The sequence below is a fragment of the Schistocerca gregaria genome, chromosome 6 (assembly GCF_023897955.1).
Source record: "Schistocerca gregaria isolate iqSchGreg1 chromosome 6, iqSchGreg1.2, whole genome shotgun sequence".
Lineage (NCBI taxonomy): Eukaryota > Metazoa > Arthropoda > Insecta > Orthoptera > Acrididae > Schistocerca > Schistocerca gregaria.
In genome coordinates this window covers 188,727,582-188,743,637 of record NC_064925.1, presented here as the reverse complement: position 1 = coordinate 188,743,637, position 16,056 = coordinate 188,727,582, and the positions used below count along the sequence as shown (strand labels likewise).

The following is a 16,056-nucleotide window of genomic DNA, read 5'->3' as shown; positions in this document are numbered from 1 at the left end:
GCCACTTACTAAGAACGACACCTCGCAGTAATTAGTTCACAAATTAGCACTCGGCAGGCCTTGTGTTCCTCGCCAGAGCTGTGTAAACCTACGTCCAAGCCGAACCATGTTTGACGCGACGCCATAACTATATATACAATTTCAGAGGGCTCCTCCAATGTACTCACTTCGGCGGTACATATACTAAAATTGGAACGATACAGAGAAGATTAGCATGGCCCCTGCGCAAGGATGACACGCAAAATCGTGAAGCGTTCCACATTTTTTTTCGCAATCTCACTCTCTCATGCCTCACATCAGCTGCTAATACCATCAGCCAACTACACAAGTTTCGCTTCATATCTGCACCCACTTGTCACAAACTATGCTCTCCATTTACGCAGTACTCCTCCACTTTCTTTCATTCACAACAGAACATGACAAAACTGGCAATAAACCTATCCCTTACATCACCAATGCACATCTAAAATGTCACTCTAATAACAAGTCAGCAAGCACACCAAAACCACAAGTACATGTCACTAGCACCCCTTCAACACAAATCACAGCCAGGCTAAGCCTAGCACAGGCAAAAGCCTCTTCTCTTCCTCAGTATCACACTCAGCTGTCACAGCATCTCTTGCTACTGTCTCAATCATGTCATTTCATAACACACACCTACTGCCACACACAACATTTGGAAACCTTACACCAACTTTACACAAGATAGCTGCATGTTCCAAATCTTTCTCACTCACATACTTTCACTTAGACTACTGCTTAAATACACTCTAGCGCTCTAAAATTAGCTTGCATTACCTAATATTTATTTTTCTCTGACGCCTACAAAGCTTCTGGTGCCTGTAAGCCACTATCACATACTGTCTGCACACAGACCCACAATATTTATCTTTATTCATCTTCATGGCTGCAGCTGATGCCATAATTGTTTGAGCAGCATAAACAAACATGTGAAGGAAGGTGTATCTTTCATGATTAAGTGTGCAAGCTACACCTTTACAGGAAGTTTATTTAACATTATGTTTCAAGTAACTTTCCTAGTGGCCTTGCTATCCAGCTGCAGCCTCATAATACAGACTGCAGGTGACACCTCATCAGGTTCTTAACTGAAGCATATCTGCCGGTGTAATAAGCCACTGCCCTTCACCTAAAAACCAACTATTACTGCAAATCTGTGGTGAATCAGCATGTCATGTACAAATTTCACTGGTGTGACCCACAAAGTATTTTCCCACATGTCTGGCAATCTGCCATTACATACAGTTACTTAAATAAATTCCAAAAGTGTCAGCCAATGAATACCACAACACTGAAGTGTTTAGACAGCAGACCACTATGCTAATATTAACATATAGCATTTAGATGTGAGACTCTACTATTTTGACAGCACTTTGAATCCCATCAATGTGATACAAGTCGATGGTGTTCACAATTGCAGCTGATGCACCTCTCATCCTGTGTCTAGGAGAAAGATTGCACAAACTCTGCATGCAATATTCATCATGTTACATACACAGAAGCTCTACCACATAAGCAGATACAGAGCCAGTCAAGACACAAAACACTAGCAAGCTTCAAGATTTCAGGAATAGACAACTACATCACAAACCAGTTTGTGTCACATGACACCAGTAGCTACTCAGTTATTAACTGCTTTCAAATACTAAATCTATCACTCTTTGTTCTGCACTAGCAATTCTTCCTGCAATAACAACATTCACCAACCTGGATTACAGCTGATTGACATTTCACAGGAACATAACTACAGCTACTAACACAATGCTAACCTGGTTTCTCTTACCACATGTCCCCTCGATATTTTAGGCTCATTCACACACCTCAATCACAGTGTTTCACTGTTGTCAAGTAGACCTGCCCTGTGTACACCTGGATCAACACAAATATATCACCTGGTATTGTACTGAAAACGGAACTATGTCCATCATTCCTACTACTATCTCACACAAGTCGCATTAACCCATCCATGCCCTAGTAATGACCTACACTGCTGTGTTTCAAAGTGTGCAACACGAATGCTGTTTTTAATGGTTCGTGAGGCTAATGTGTCTCTTCTTGCAGTCACTATTGTCTTCTGGCGCCATTGGATGAATAGAACCATGCTTGGTCTCTGTGGAGTTCCTCAGTAATTTACATGGTCACAGGCTGTGTCTTCTTGCGTTGTACTTGATGTGTGAGTTAAAAGTTGCATTGCATATGAGCACTCTGTAATTGAATCGATAGGTATCGTAAGAAAGTACCACTGCAAGAGTAATGCAATTTGTGTTAGCAGTGAAGACAGTTTGGCCAAAATATTCGCTTGTTTTGAGAGTCTTGAAGACCTGCTACCTGCTCCAGTCAGAGTCATTTATCCCACACATTAGAGAAGTGTGTTTCATACATATGCCTATAAGACACTAAACTCGGGATGTGAGAACATGGCGACAATAGCTGCCAACACGTCTTGCTGCCGCCTAGCGGCAGCTGTGTGAAACTGCTGCTGCTCTGGGTGGATGGTGCGAGAGCAAACGACTCTACGATCTAAGTTTTACACCCAAAACTGCCAAATCTACAGTTGACAGAGCTGCCACTTACTAAGAACGACACCTCGCAGTAATTAGTTCACAAATTAGCACTCGGCAGGCCTTGTGTTCCTCGCCAGAGCTGTGTAAACCTACGTCCAAGCCGAACCATGTTTGACGCGACGCCATAACTATATATACAATTTCAGAGGGCTCCTCGAATGTACTCGCTTCGGCGGTACATATACTAAAATTGGAACGATACAGAGAAGATTAGCATGGCCCCTGCGCAAGGATGACACGCAAAATCGTGAAGCGTTCCACATTTTTTTTCGCAATCTCACTCTCTCATGCCTCACATCAGCTGCTAATACCATCAGCCAACTACACAAGTTTCGCTTCATATCTGCACCCACTTGTCACAAACTATGCTCTCCATTTACGCAGTTCTCCTCCACTTTCTTTCATTCACAACAGAACATGACAAAACTGGCAATAAACCTATCCCTTACATCACCAATGCACATCTAAAATGTCACTCTAATAACAAGTCAGCAAGCACACCAAAACCACAAGTACATGTCACTAGCACCCCTTCAACACAAATCACAGCCAGGCTAAGCCTAGCACAGGCAAAAGCCTCTTCTCTTCCTCAGTATCACACTCAGCTGTCACAGCATCTCTTGCTACTGTCTCAATCATGTCATTTCATAACACACACCTACTGCCACACACAACATTTGGAAACCTTACACCAACTTTACACAAGATAGCTGCATGTTCCAAATCTTTCTCACTCACATACTTTCACTTAGACTACTGCTTAAATACACTCTAGCGCTCTAAAATTAACTTGCATTACCTAATATTTATTTTTCTCTAACGCCTACAAAGCTTCTGGTGCCTGTAAGCCACTATCACATACTGTCTGCACACAGACCCACAATATTTATCTTTATTCATCTTCATGGCTGCAGCTGATGCCATAATTGTTTGAGCAGCATAAACAAACATGTGAAGGAAGGTGTATCTTTCATGATTAAGTGTGCAAGCTACCCCTTTACAGGAAGTTTATTTAACATTATGTTTCAAGTAACTTTCCTAGTGGCCTTGCTATCCAGCTGCAGCCTCATAATACAGACTGCAGGTGACACCTCATCAGGTTCTTAACTGAAGCATATCTGCCGGTGTAATAAGCCACTGCCCTTCACCTAAAAACCAACTATTACTGCAAATCTGTGGTGAATCAGCATGTCATGTACAAATTTCACTGGTGTGACCCACAAAGTATTTTCCCACATGTCTGGCAATCTGCCATTACATACAGTTACTTAAATAAATTCCAAAAGTGTCAGCCAATGAATACCACAACACTGAAGTGTTTAGACAGCAGACCACTATGCTAATATTAACATATAGCATTTAGATGTGAGACTCTACTATTTTGACAGCACTTTGAATCCCATCAATGTGATACAAGTCGATGGTGTTCACAATTGCAGCTGATGCACCTCTCATCCTGTGTCTAGGAGAAAGATTGCACAAACTCTGCATGCAATATTCATCATGTTACATACACAGAAGCTCTACCACATAAGCAGATACAGAGCCAGTCAAGACACAAAACACTAGCAAGCTTCAAGATTTCAGGAATAGACAACTACATCACAAACCAGTTTGTGTCACATGACACCAGTAGCTACTCAGTTATTAACTGCTTTCAAATACTAAATCTATCACTCTTTGTTCTGCACTAGCAATTCTTCCTGCAATAACAACATTCACCAACCTGGATTACAGCTGATTGACATTTCACAGGAACATAACTACAGCTACTAACACAATGCTAACCTGGTTTCTCTTACCACATGTCCCCTCGATATTTTAGGCTCATTCACACACCTCAATCACAGTGTTTCACTGTTGTCAAGTAGACCTGCCCTGTGTACACCTGGATCAACACAAATATATCACCTGGTATTGTACTGAAAACGGAACTATGTCCATCATTCCTACTACTATCTCACACAAGTCGCATTAACCCATCCATGCCCTAGTAATGACCTACACTGCTGTGTTTCAAAGTGTGCAACACGAATGCTGTTTTTAATGGTTCGTGAGGCTAATGTGTCTCTTCTTGCAGTCACTATTGTCTTCTGGCGCCATTGGATGAATAGAACCATGCTTGGTCTCTGTGGAGTTCCTCAGTAATTTACATGGTCACAGGCTGTGTCTTCTTGCGTTGTACTTGATGTGTGAGTTAAAAGTTGCATTGCATATGAGCACTCTGTAATTGAATCGATAGGTATCGTAAGAAAGTACCACTGCAAGAGTAATGCAATTTGTGTTAGCAGTGAAGACAGTTTGGCCAAAATATTCGCTTGTTTTGAGAGTCTTGAAGACCTGCTACCTGCTCCAGTCAGAGTCATTTATCCCACACATTAGAGAAGTGTGTTTCATACGTATGCCTATAAGACACTAAACTCGGGATGTGAGAACATGGCGACAATAGCTGCCAACACGTCTTGCTGCCGCCTAGCGGCAGCTGTGTGAAACTGCTGCTGCTCTGGGTGGATGGTGCGAGAGCAAACGACTCTACGATCTAAGTTTTACACCCAAAACTGCCAAATCTACAGTTGACAGAGCTGCCACTTACTAAGAACGACACCTCGCAGTAATTAGTTCACAAATTAGCACTCGGCAGGCCTTGTGTTCCTCGCCAGAGCTGTGTAAACCTACGTCCAAGCCGAACCATGTTTGACGCGACGCCATAACTATATATACAATTTCAGAGGGCTCCTCGAATGTACTCGCTTCGGCGGTACATATACTAAAATTGGAACGATACAGAGAAGATTAGCATGGCCCCTGCGCAAGGATGACACGCAAAATCGTGAAGCGTTCCACATTTTTTTTCGCAATCTCACTCTCTCATGCCTCACATCAGCTGCTAATACCATCAGCCAACTACACAAGTTTCGCTTCATATCTGCACCCACTTGTCACAAACTATGCTCTCCATTTACGCAGTTCTCCTCCACTTTCTTTCATTCACAACAGAACATGACAAAACTGGCAATAAACCTATCCCTTACATCACCAATGCACATCTAAAATGTCACTCTAATAACAAGTCAGCAAGCACACCAAAACCACAAGTACATGTCACTAGCACCCCTTCAACACAAATCACAGCCAGGCTAAGCCTAGCACAGGCAAAAGCCTCTTCTCTTCCTCAGTATCACACTCAGCTGTCACAGCATCTCTTGCTACTGTCTCAATCATGTCATTTCATAACACACACCTACTGCCACACACAACATTTGGAAACCTTACACCAACTTTACACAAGATAGCTGCATGTTCCAAATCTTTCTCACTCACATACTTTCACTTAGACTACTGCTTAAATACACTCTAGCGCTCTAAAATTAGCTTGCATTACCTAATATTTATTTTTCTCTGACGCCTACAAAGCTTCTGGTGCCTGTAAGCCACTATCACATACTGTCTGCACACAGACCCACAATATTTATCTTTATTCATCTTCATGGCTGCAGCTGATGCCATAATTGTTTGAGCAGCATAAACAAACATGTGAAGGAAGGTGTATCTTTCATGATTAAGTGTGCAAGCTACACCTTTACAGGAAGTTTATTTAACATTATGTTTCAAGTAACTTTCCTAGTGGCCTTGCTATCCAGCTGCAGCCTCATAATACAGACTGCAGGTGACACCTCATCAGGTTCTTAACTGAAGCATATCTGCCGGTGTAATAAGCCACTGCCCTTCACCTAAAAACCAACTATTACTGCAAATCTGTGGTGAATCAGCATGTCATGTACAAATTTCACTGGTGTGACCCACAAAGTATTTTCCCACATGTCTGGCAATCTGCCATTACATACAGTTACTTAAATAAATTCCAAAAGTGTCAGCCAATGAATACCACAACACTGAAGTGTTTAGACAGCAGACCACTATGCTAATATTAACATATAGCATTTAGATGTGAGACTCTACTATTTTGACAGCACTTTGAATCCCATCAATGTGATACAAGTCGATGGTGTTCACAATTGCAGCTGATGCACCTCTCATCCTGTGTCTAGGAGAAAGATTGCACAAACTCTGCATGCAATATTCATCATGTTACATACACAGAAGCTCTACCACATAAGCAGATACAGAGCCAGTCAAGACACAAAACACTAGCAAGCTTCAAGATTTCAGGAATAGACAACTACATCACAAACCAGTTTGTGTCACATGACACCAGTAGCTACTCAGTTATTAACTGCTTTCAAATACTAAATCTATCACTCTTTGTTCTGCACTAGCAATTCTTCCTGCAATAACAACATTCACCAACCTGGATTACAGCTGATTGACATTTCACAGGAACATAACTACAGCTACTAACACAATGCTAACCTGGTTTCTCTTACCACATGTCCCCTCGATATTTTAGGCTCATTCACACACCTCAATCACAGTGTTTCACTGTTGTCAAGTAGACCTGCCCTGTGTACACCTGGATCAACACAAATATATCACCTGGTATTGTACTGAAAACGGAACTATGTCCATCATTCCTACTACTATCTCACACAAGTCGCATTAACCCATCCATGCCCTAGTAATGACCTACACTGCTGTGTTTCAAAGTGTGCAACACGAATGCTGTTTTTAATGGTTCGTGAGGCTAATGTGTCTCTTCTTGCAGTCACTATTGTCTTCTGGCGCCATTGGATGAATAGAACCATGCTTGGTCTCTGTGGAGTTCCTCAGTAATTTACATGGTCACAGGCTGTGTCTTCTTGCGTTGTACTTGATGTGTGAGTTAAAAGTTGCATTGCATATGAGCACTCTGTAATTGAATCGATAGGTATCGTAAGAAAGTACCACTGCAAGAGTAATGCAATTTGTGTTAGCAGTGAAGACAGTTTGGCCAAAATATTCGCTTGTTTTGAGAGTCTTGAAGACCTGCTACCTGCTCCAGTCAGAGTCATTTATCCCACACATTAGAGAAGTGTGTTTCATACGTATGCCTATAAGACACTAAACTCGGGATGTGAGAACATGGCGACAATAGCTGCCAACACGTCTTGCTGCCGCCTAGCGGCAGCTGTGTGAGACTGCTGCTGCTCTGGGTGGATGGTGCGAGAGCAAACGACTCTACGATCTAAGTTTTACACCCAAAACTGCCAAATCTACAGTTGACAGAGCTGCCACTTACTAAGAACGACACCTCGCAGTAATTAGTTCACAAATTAGCACTCGGCAGGCCTTGTGTTCCTCGCCAGAGCTGTGTAAACCTACGTCCAAGCCGAACCATGTTTGACGCGACGCCATAACTATATATACAATTTCAGAGGGCTCCTCGAATGTACTCGCTTCGGCGGTACATATACTAAAATTGGAACGATACAGAGAAGATTAGCATGGCCCCTGCGCAAGGATGACACGCAAAATCGTGAAGCGTTCCACATTTTTTTTCGCAATCTCACTCTCTCATGCCTCACATCAGCTGCTAATACCATCAGCCAACTACACAAGTTTCGCTTCATATCTGCACCCACTTGTCACAAACTATGCTCTCCATTTACGCAGTTCTCCTCCACTTTCTTTCATTCACAACAGAACATGACAAAACTGGCAATAAACCTATCCCTTACATCACCAATGCACATCTAAAATGTCACTCTAATAACAAGTCAGCAAGCACACCAAAACCACAAGTACATGTCACTAGCACCCCTTCAACACAAATCACAGCCAGGCTAAGCCTAGCACAGGCAAAAGCCTCTTCTCTTCCTCAGTATCACACTCAGCTGTCACAGCATCTCTTGCTACTGTCTCAATCATGTCATTTCATAACACACACCTACTGCCACACACAACATTTGGAAACCTTACACCAACTTTACACAAGATAGCTGCATGTTCCAAATCTTTCTCACTCACATACTTTCACTTAGACTACTGCTTAAATACACTCTAGCGCTCTAAAATTAACTTGCATTACCTAATATTTATTTTTCTCTAACGCCTACAAAGCTTCTGGTGCCTGTAAGCCACTATCACATACTGTCTGCACACAGACCCACAATATTTATCTTTATTCATCTTCATGGCTGCAGCTGATGCCATAATTGTTTGAGCAGCATAAACAAACATGTGAAGGAAGGTGTATCTTTCATGATTAAGTGTGCAAGCTACCCCTTTACAGGAAGTTTATTTAACATTATGTTTCAAGTAACTTTCCTAGTGGCCTTGCTATCCAGCTGCAGCCTCATAATACAGACTGCAGGTGACACCTCATCAGGTTCTTAACTGAAGCATATCTGCCTGTGTAATAAGCCACTGCCCTTCACCTAAAAACCAACTATTACTGCAAATCTGTGGTGCATCAGCATGTCATGTACAAATTTCACTGGTGTGACCCACAAAGTATTTTCCCACATGTCTGGCAATCTGCCATTACATACAGTTACTTAAATAAATTCCAAAAGTGTCAGCCAATGAATACCACAACACTGAAGTGTTTAGACAGCAGACCACTATGCTAATATTAACATATAGCATTTAGATGTGAGACTCTACTATTTTGACAGCACTTTGAATCCCATCAATGTGATACAAGTCGATGGTGTTCACAATTGCAGCTGATGCACCTCTCATCCTGTGTCTAGGAGAAAGATTGCACAAACTCTGCATGCAATATTCATCATGTTACATACACAGAAGCTCTACCACATAAGCAGATACAGAGCCAGTCAAGACACAAAACACTAGCAAGCTTCAAGATTTCAGGAATAGACAACTACATCACAAACCAGTTTGTGTCACATGACAACAGTAGCTACTCAGTTATTAACTGCTTTCAAATACTAAATCTATCACTCTTTGTTCTGCACTAGCAATTCTTCCTGCAATAACAACATTCACCAACCTGGATTACAGCTGATTGACATTTCACAGGAACATAACTACAGCTACTAACACAATGCTAACCTGGTTTCTCTTACCACATGTCCCCTCGATATTTTAGGCTCATTCACACACCTCAATCACAGTGTTTCACTGTTGTCAAGTAGACCTGCCCTGTGTACACCTGGATCAACGCAAATATATCACCTGGTATTGTACTGAAAACGGAACTATGTCCATCATTCCTACTACTATCTCACACAAGTCGCATTAACCCATCCATGCCCTGGTAATGACCTACACTGCTGTGTTTCAAAGTGTGCAATACGAATGCTGTTTTTAATGGTTCGTGGGGCTACTGTGTCTCTTCTTGCAGTCACTATTGTCTTCTGGCGCCATTGGATGAATAGAACCATGCTTGGTCTCTGTGGAGTTCCTCAGTAATTTACATGGTCACAGGCTGTGTCTTCTTGTGTTGTACTTGATGTGTGAGTTAAAAGTTGCATTGCATATGAGCACTCTGTAATTAAATCGATAGGTATCGTAAGAAAGTACCACTGCAAGAGTAATGCAATTTGTGTTAGCAGTGAAGACAGTTTGGCCAAAATATTCGCTTGTTTTGAGAGTCTTGAAGACCTGCTACCTGCTCCAGTCAGAGTCATTTATCCCACACATTAGAGAAGTGTGTTTCATACGTATGCCTATAAGACACTAAACTCGGGATGTGAGAACATGGCGACAATAGCTGCCAACACGTCTTGCTGCCGCCTAGCGGCAGCTGTGTGAAACTGCTGCTGCTCTGGGTGGATGGTGCGAGAGCAAACGACTCTACGATCTAAGTTTTACACCCAAAACTGCCAAATCTACAGTTGACAGAGCTGCCACTTACTAAGAACGACACCTCGCAGTAATTAGTTCACAAATTAGCACTCGGCAGGCCTTGTGTTCCTCGCCAGAGCTGTGTAAACCTACGTCCAAGCCGAACCATGTTTGACGCGACGCCATAACTATATATACAATTTCAGAGGGCTCCTCGAATGTACTCGCTTCGGCGGTACATATACTAAAATTGGAACGATACAGAGAAGATTAGCATGGCCCCTGCGCAAGGATGACACGCAAAATCGTGAAGCGTTCCACATTTTTTTTTCGCAATCTCACTCTCTCATGCCTCACATCAGCTGCTAATACCATCAGCCAACTACACAAGTTTCGCTTCATATCTGCACCCACTTGTCACAAACTATGCTCTCCATTTACGCAGTTCTCCTCCACTTTCTTTCATTCACAACAGAACATGACAAAACTGGCAATAAACCTATCCCTTACATCACCAATGCACATCTAAAATGTCACTCTAATAACAAGTCAGCAAGCACACCAAAACCACAAGTACACGTCACTAGCACCCCTTCAACACAAATCACAGCCAGGCTAAGCCTAGCACAGGCAAAAGCCTCTTCTCTTCCTCAGTATCACACTCAGCTGTCACAGCATCTCTTGCTACTGTCTCAATCATGTCATTTCATAACACACACCTACTGCCACACACAACATTTGGAAACCTTACACCAACTTTACACAAGATAGCTGCATGATCCAAATCTTTCTCACTCACATACTTTCACTTAGACTACTGCTTAAATACACTCTAGCGCTCTAAAATTAGCTTGCCTTACCTAATATTTATTTTTCTCTAAAGCCTACAAAGCTTCTGGTGCCTGTAAGCCACTATCACATACTGTCTGCACACAGACCCACTATATTTATCTTTATTCATCTTCATGGCTGCAGCTGATGCCATAATTGTTTGAGCAGCAAAAACAAACATGTGAAGGAAGGTGTATCTTTCATGATTAAGTGTGCAAGCTACCCCTTTACAGGAAGTTTATTTAACATTATGTTTCAAGTAACTTTCCTAGTGGCCTTGCTATCCAGCTGCAGCCTCATAATACAGACTGCAGGTGACACCTCATCAGGCTCTTAACTGAAGCATATCTGCCTGTGTAATAAGCCACTGCCCTTCACCTAAAAACCAACTATTACTGCAAATCTGTGGTGCATCAGCATGTCATGTACAAATTTCACTGGTGTGACCCACAAAGTATTTTCCCACATGTCTGGCAATCTGCCATTACATACAGTTACTTAAATAAATTCCAAAAGTGTCAGCCAATGAATACCACAACACTGAAGTGTTTAGACAGCAGACCACTATGCTAATATTAACATATAGCATTTAGATGTGAGACTCTACTATTTTGACAGCACTTTGAATCCCATCAATGTGATACAAGTCGATGGTGTTCACAATTGCAGCTGATGCACCTCTCATCCTGTGTCTAGGAGAAAGATTGGACAAACTCTGCATGCAATATTCATCATGTTACATACACAGAAGCTCTACCACATAAGCAGATACAGAGCCAGTCAAGACACAAAACACTAGCAAGCTTCAAGATTTCAGGAATAGACAACTACATCACAAACCAGTTTGTGTCACATGACACCAGTAGCTACTCAGTTATTAACTGCTTTCAAATACTAAATCTATCACTCTTTGTTCTGCACTAGCAATTCTTCCTGCAATAACAACATTCACCAACCTGGATTACAGCTGATTGACATTTCACAGGAACATAACTACAGCTACTAACACAATGCTAACCTGGTTTCTCTTACCACATGTCCCCTCGATATTTTAGGCTCATTCACACACCTCAATCACAGTGTTTCACTGTTGTCAAGTAGACCTGCCCTGTGTACACCTGGATCAACACAAATATATCACCTGGTATTGTACTGAAAACGGAACTATGTCCATCATTCCTACTACTATCTCACACAAGTCGCATTAACCCATCCATGCCCTGGTAATGACCTACACTGCTGTGTTTCAAAGTGTGCAATACGAATGCTGTTTTTAATGGTTCGTGAGGCTACTGTGTCTCTTCTTGCAGTCACTATTGTCTTCTGGCGCCATTGGATGAATACAACCATGCTTGGTCTCTGTGGAGTTCCTCAGTAATTTACATGGTCACAGGCTGTGTCTTCTTGTGTTGTACTTGATGTGTGAGTTAAAAGTTGCATTGCATATGAGCACTCTGTAATTAAATCGATAGGTATCGTAAGAAAGTACCACTGCAAGAGTAATGCAATTTGTGTTAGCAGTGAAGACAGTTTGGCCAAAATATTCGCTTGTTTTGAGAGTCTTGAAGACCTGCTACCTGCTCCAGTCAGAGTCATTTATCCCACACATTAGAGAAGTGTGTTTCATACGTATGCCTATAAGACACTAAACTCGGGATGTGAGAACATGGCGACAATAGCTGCCAACACGTCTTGCTGCCGCCTAGCGGCAGCTGTGTGAAACTGCTGCTGCTCTGGGTGGATGGTGCGAGAGCAAACGACTCTACGATCTAAGTTTTACACCCAAAACTGCCAAATCTACAGTTGACAGAGCTGCCACTTACTAAGAACGACACCTCGCAGTAATTAGTTCACAAATTAGCACTCGGCAGGCCTTGTGTTCCTCGCCAGAGCTGTGTAAACCTACGTCCAAGCCGAACCATGTTTGACGCGACGCCATAACTATATATACAATTTCAGAGGGCTCCTCGAATGTACTCGCTTCGGCGGTACATATACTAAAATTGGAACGATACAGAGAAGATTAGCATGGCCCCTGCGCAAGGATGACACGCAAAATCGTGAAGCGTTCCACATTTTTTTTTCGCAATCTCACTCTCTCATGCCTCACATCAGCTGCTAATACCATCAGCCAACTACACAAGTTTCGCTTCATATCTGCACCCACTTGTCACAAACTATGCTCTCCATTTACGCAGTTCTTCTCCACTTTCTTTCATTCACAACAGAACATGACAAAACTGGCAATAAACCTATCCCTTACATCACCAATGCACATCTAAAATGTCACTCTAATAACAAGTCAGCAAGCACACCAAAACCACAAGTACATGTCACTAGCACCCCTTCAACACAAATCACAGCCAGGCTAAGCCTAGCACAGGCAAAAGCCTCTTCTCTTCCTCAGTATCACACTCAGCTGTCACAGCATCTCTTGCTACTGTCTCAATCATGTCATTTCATAACACACACCTACTGCCACACACAACATTTGGAAACCTTACACCAACTTTACACAAGATAGCTGCATGTTCCAAATCTTTCTCACTCACATACTTTCACTTAGATTACTGCTTAAATACACTCTAGCGCTCTAAAATTAGCTTGCCTTACCTAATATTTATTTTTCTCTAACGCCTACAAAGCTTCTGGTGCCTGTAAGCCACTATCACATACTGTCTGCACACAGACCCACAATATTTATCTTTATTCATCTTCATGGCTGCAGCTGATGCCATAATTGTTTGAGCAGCATAAACAAACATGTGAAGGAAGGTGTATCTTTCATGATTAAGTGTGCAAGCTACCCCTTTACAGGAAGTTTATGTAACATTATGTTTCAAGTAACTTTCCTAGTGGCCTTGCTATCCAGCTGCAGCCTCATAATACAGACTGCAGGTGACACCTCATCAGGTTCTTAACTGAAGCATATCTGCCTGTGTAATAAGCCACTGCCCTTCACCTAAAAACCAACTATTACTGCAAATCTGTGGTGCATCAGCATGTCATGTACAAATTTCACTGGTGTGACCCACAAAGTATTTTCCCACATGTCTGGCAATCTGCCATTACATACAGTTACTTAAATAAATTCCAAAAGTGTCAGCCAATGAATACCACAACACTGAAGTGTTTAGACAGCAGACCAGTATGCTAATATTAACATATAGCATTTAGATGTGAGACTCTACTATTTTGACAGCACTTTGAATCCCATCAATGTGATACAAGTCGATGGTGTTCACAATTGCAGCTGATGCACCTCTCATCCTGTGTCTAGGAGAAAGATTGGACAAACTCTGCATGCAATATTCATCATGTTACATACACAGAAGCTCTACCACATAAGCAGATACAGAGCCAGTCAAGACACAAAACACTAGCAAGCTTCAAGATTTCAGGAATAGACAACTACATCACAAACCAGTTTGTGTCACATGACACCAGTAGCTACTCAGTTATTAACTGCTTTCAAATACTAAATCTATCACTCTTTGTTCTGCACTAGCAATTCTTCCTGCAATAACAACATTCACCAACCTGGATTACAGCTGATTGACATTTCACAGGAACATAACTACAGCTACTAACACAATGCTAACCTGGTTTCTCTTACCACATGTCCCCTCGATATTTTAGGCTCATTCACACACCTCAATCACAGTGTTTCACTGTTGTCAAGTAGACCTGCCCTGTGTACACCTGGATCAACACAAATATATCACCTGGTATTGTACTGAAAACGGAACTATGTCCATCATTCCTACTACTATCTCACACAAGTCGCATTAACCCATCCATGCCCTGGTAATGACCTACACTGCTGTGTTTCAAAGTGTGCAATACGAATGCTGTTTTTAATGGTTCGTGAGGCTACTGTGTCTCTTCTTGCAGTCACTATTGTCTTCTGGCGCCATTGGATGAATAGAACCATGCTTGGTCTCTGTGGAGTTCCTCAGTAATTTACATGGTCACAGGCTGTGTCTTCTTGTGTTGTACTTGATGTGTGAGTTAAAAGTTGCATTGCATATGAGCACTCTGTAATTAAATCGATAGGTATCGTAAGAAAGTACCACTGCAAGAGTAATGCAATTTGTGTTAGCAGTGAAGACAGTTTGGCCAAAATATTCGCTTGTTTTGAGAGTCTTGAAGACCTGCTACCTGCTCCAGTCAGAGTCATTTATCCCACACATTAGAGAAGTGTGTTTCATACGTATGCCTATAAGACACTAAACTCGGGATGTGAGAACATGGCGACAATAGCTGCCAACACGTCTTGCTGCCGCCTAGCGGCAGCTGTGTGAAACTGCTGCTGCTCTGGGTGGATGGTGCGAGAGCAAACGACTCTACGATCTAAGTTTTACACCCAAAACTGCCAAATCTACAGTTGACAGAGCTGCCACTTACTAAGAACGACACCTCGCAGTAATTAGTTCACAAATTAGCACTCGGCAGGCCTTGTGTTCCTCGCCAGAGCTGTGTAAACCTACGTCCAAGCCGAACCATGTTTGACGCGACGCCATAACTATATATACAATTTCAGAGGGCTCCTCGAATGTACTCGCTTCGGCGGTACATATACTAAAATTGGAACGATACAGAGAAGATTAGCATGGCCCCTGCGCAAGGATGACACGCAAAATCGTGAAGCGTTCCACATTTTTTTTCGCAATCTCACTCTCTCATGCCTCACATCAGCTGCTAATACCATCAGCCAACTACACAAGTTTCGCTTCATATCTGCACCCACTTGTCACAAACTATGCTCTCCATTTACGCAGTTCTCCTCCACTTTCTTTCATTCACAACAGAACATGACAAAACTGGCAATAAACCTATCCCTTACATCACCAATGCACATCTAAAATGTCACTCTAATAACAAGTCAGCAAGCACACCAAAACCACAAGTACATGTCACTAGCACCCCTTCAACACAAATCACAGCCAGGCTA

General features: G+C 42.2%; 7 non-coding genes across 7 annotated transcripts; all 7 read left to right on the top strand.

The window, feature by feature from the left end:
• The first annotated feature begins 159 nt into the window (after positions 1 to 159).
• On the top strand, positions 160 to 266 carry LOC126279626 (U6 spliceosomal RNA). The gene has a single exon (XR_007551095.1). It is a non-coding gene; the product is annotated as a U6 spliceosomal RNA (small nuclear RNA).
• Positions 267 to 2,742: 2,476 nt separating this feature from the next.
• Positions 2,743 to 2,849, top strand: LOC126279601 (U6 spliceosomal RNA). The gene has a single exon (XR_007551071.1). It is a non-coding gene; the product is annotated as a U6 spliceosomal RNA (small nuclear RNA).
• Positions 2,850 to 5,325: 2,476 nt separating this feature from the next.
• Positions 5,326 to 5,432, top strand: LOC126279600 (U6 spliceosomal RNA). Its single transcript, XR_007551070.1, has one exon. It is a non-coding gene; the product is annotated as a U6 spliceosomal RNA (small nuclear RNA).
• A 2,476-nt stretch (positions 5,433 to 7,908) lies between these two features.
• Positions 7,909 to 8,015, top strand: LOC126279599 (U6 spliceosomal RNA). The gene has a single exon (XR_007551069.1). It is a non-coding gene; the product is annotated as a U6 spliceosomal RNA (small nuclear RNA).
• A 2,476-nt stretch (positions 8,016 to 10,491) lies between these two features.
• LOC126279598 (U6 spliceosomal RNA) lies at positions 10,492 to 10,598 on the top strand. Its single transcript, XR_007551068.1, has one exon. It is a non-coding gene; the product is annotated as a U6 spliceosomal RNA (small nuclear RNA).
• A 2,477-nt stretch (positions 10,599 to 13,075) lies between these two features.
• Positions 13,076 to 13,182, top strand: LOC126279597 (U6 spliceosomal RNA). The gene has a single exon (XR_007551067.1). It is a non-coding gene; the product is annotated as a U6 spliceosomal RNA (small nuclear RNA).
• Positions 13,183 to 15,659: 2,477 nt separating this feature from the next.
• Positions 15,660 to 15,766, top strand: LOC126279596 (U6 spliceosomal RNA). Its single transcript, XR_007551066.1, has one exon. It is a non-coding gene; the product is annotated as a U6 spliceosomal RNA (small nuclear RNA).
• Positions 15,767 to 16,056: the final 290 nt, after the last annotated feature.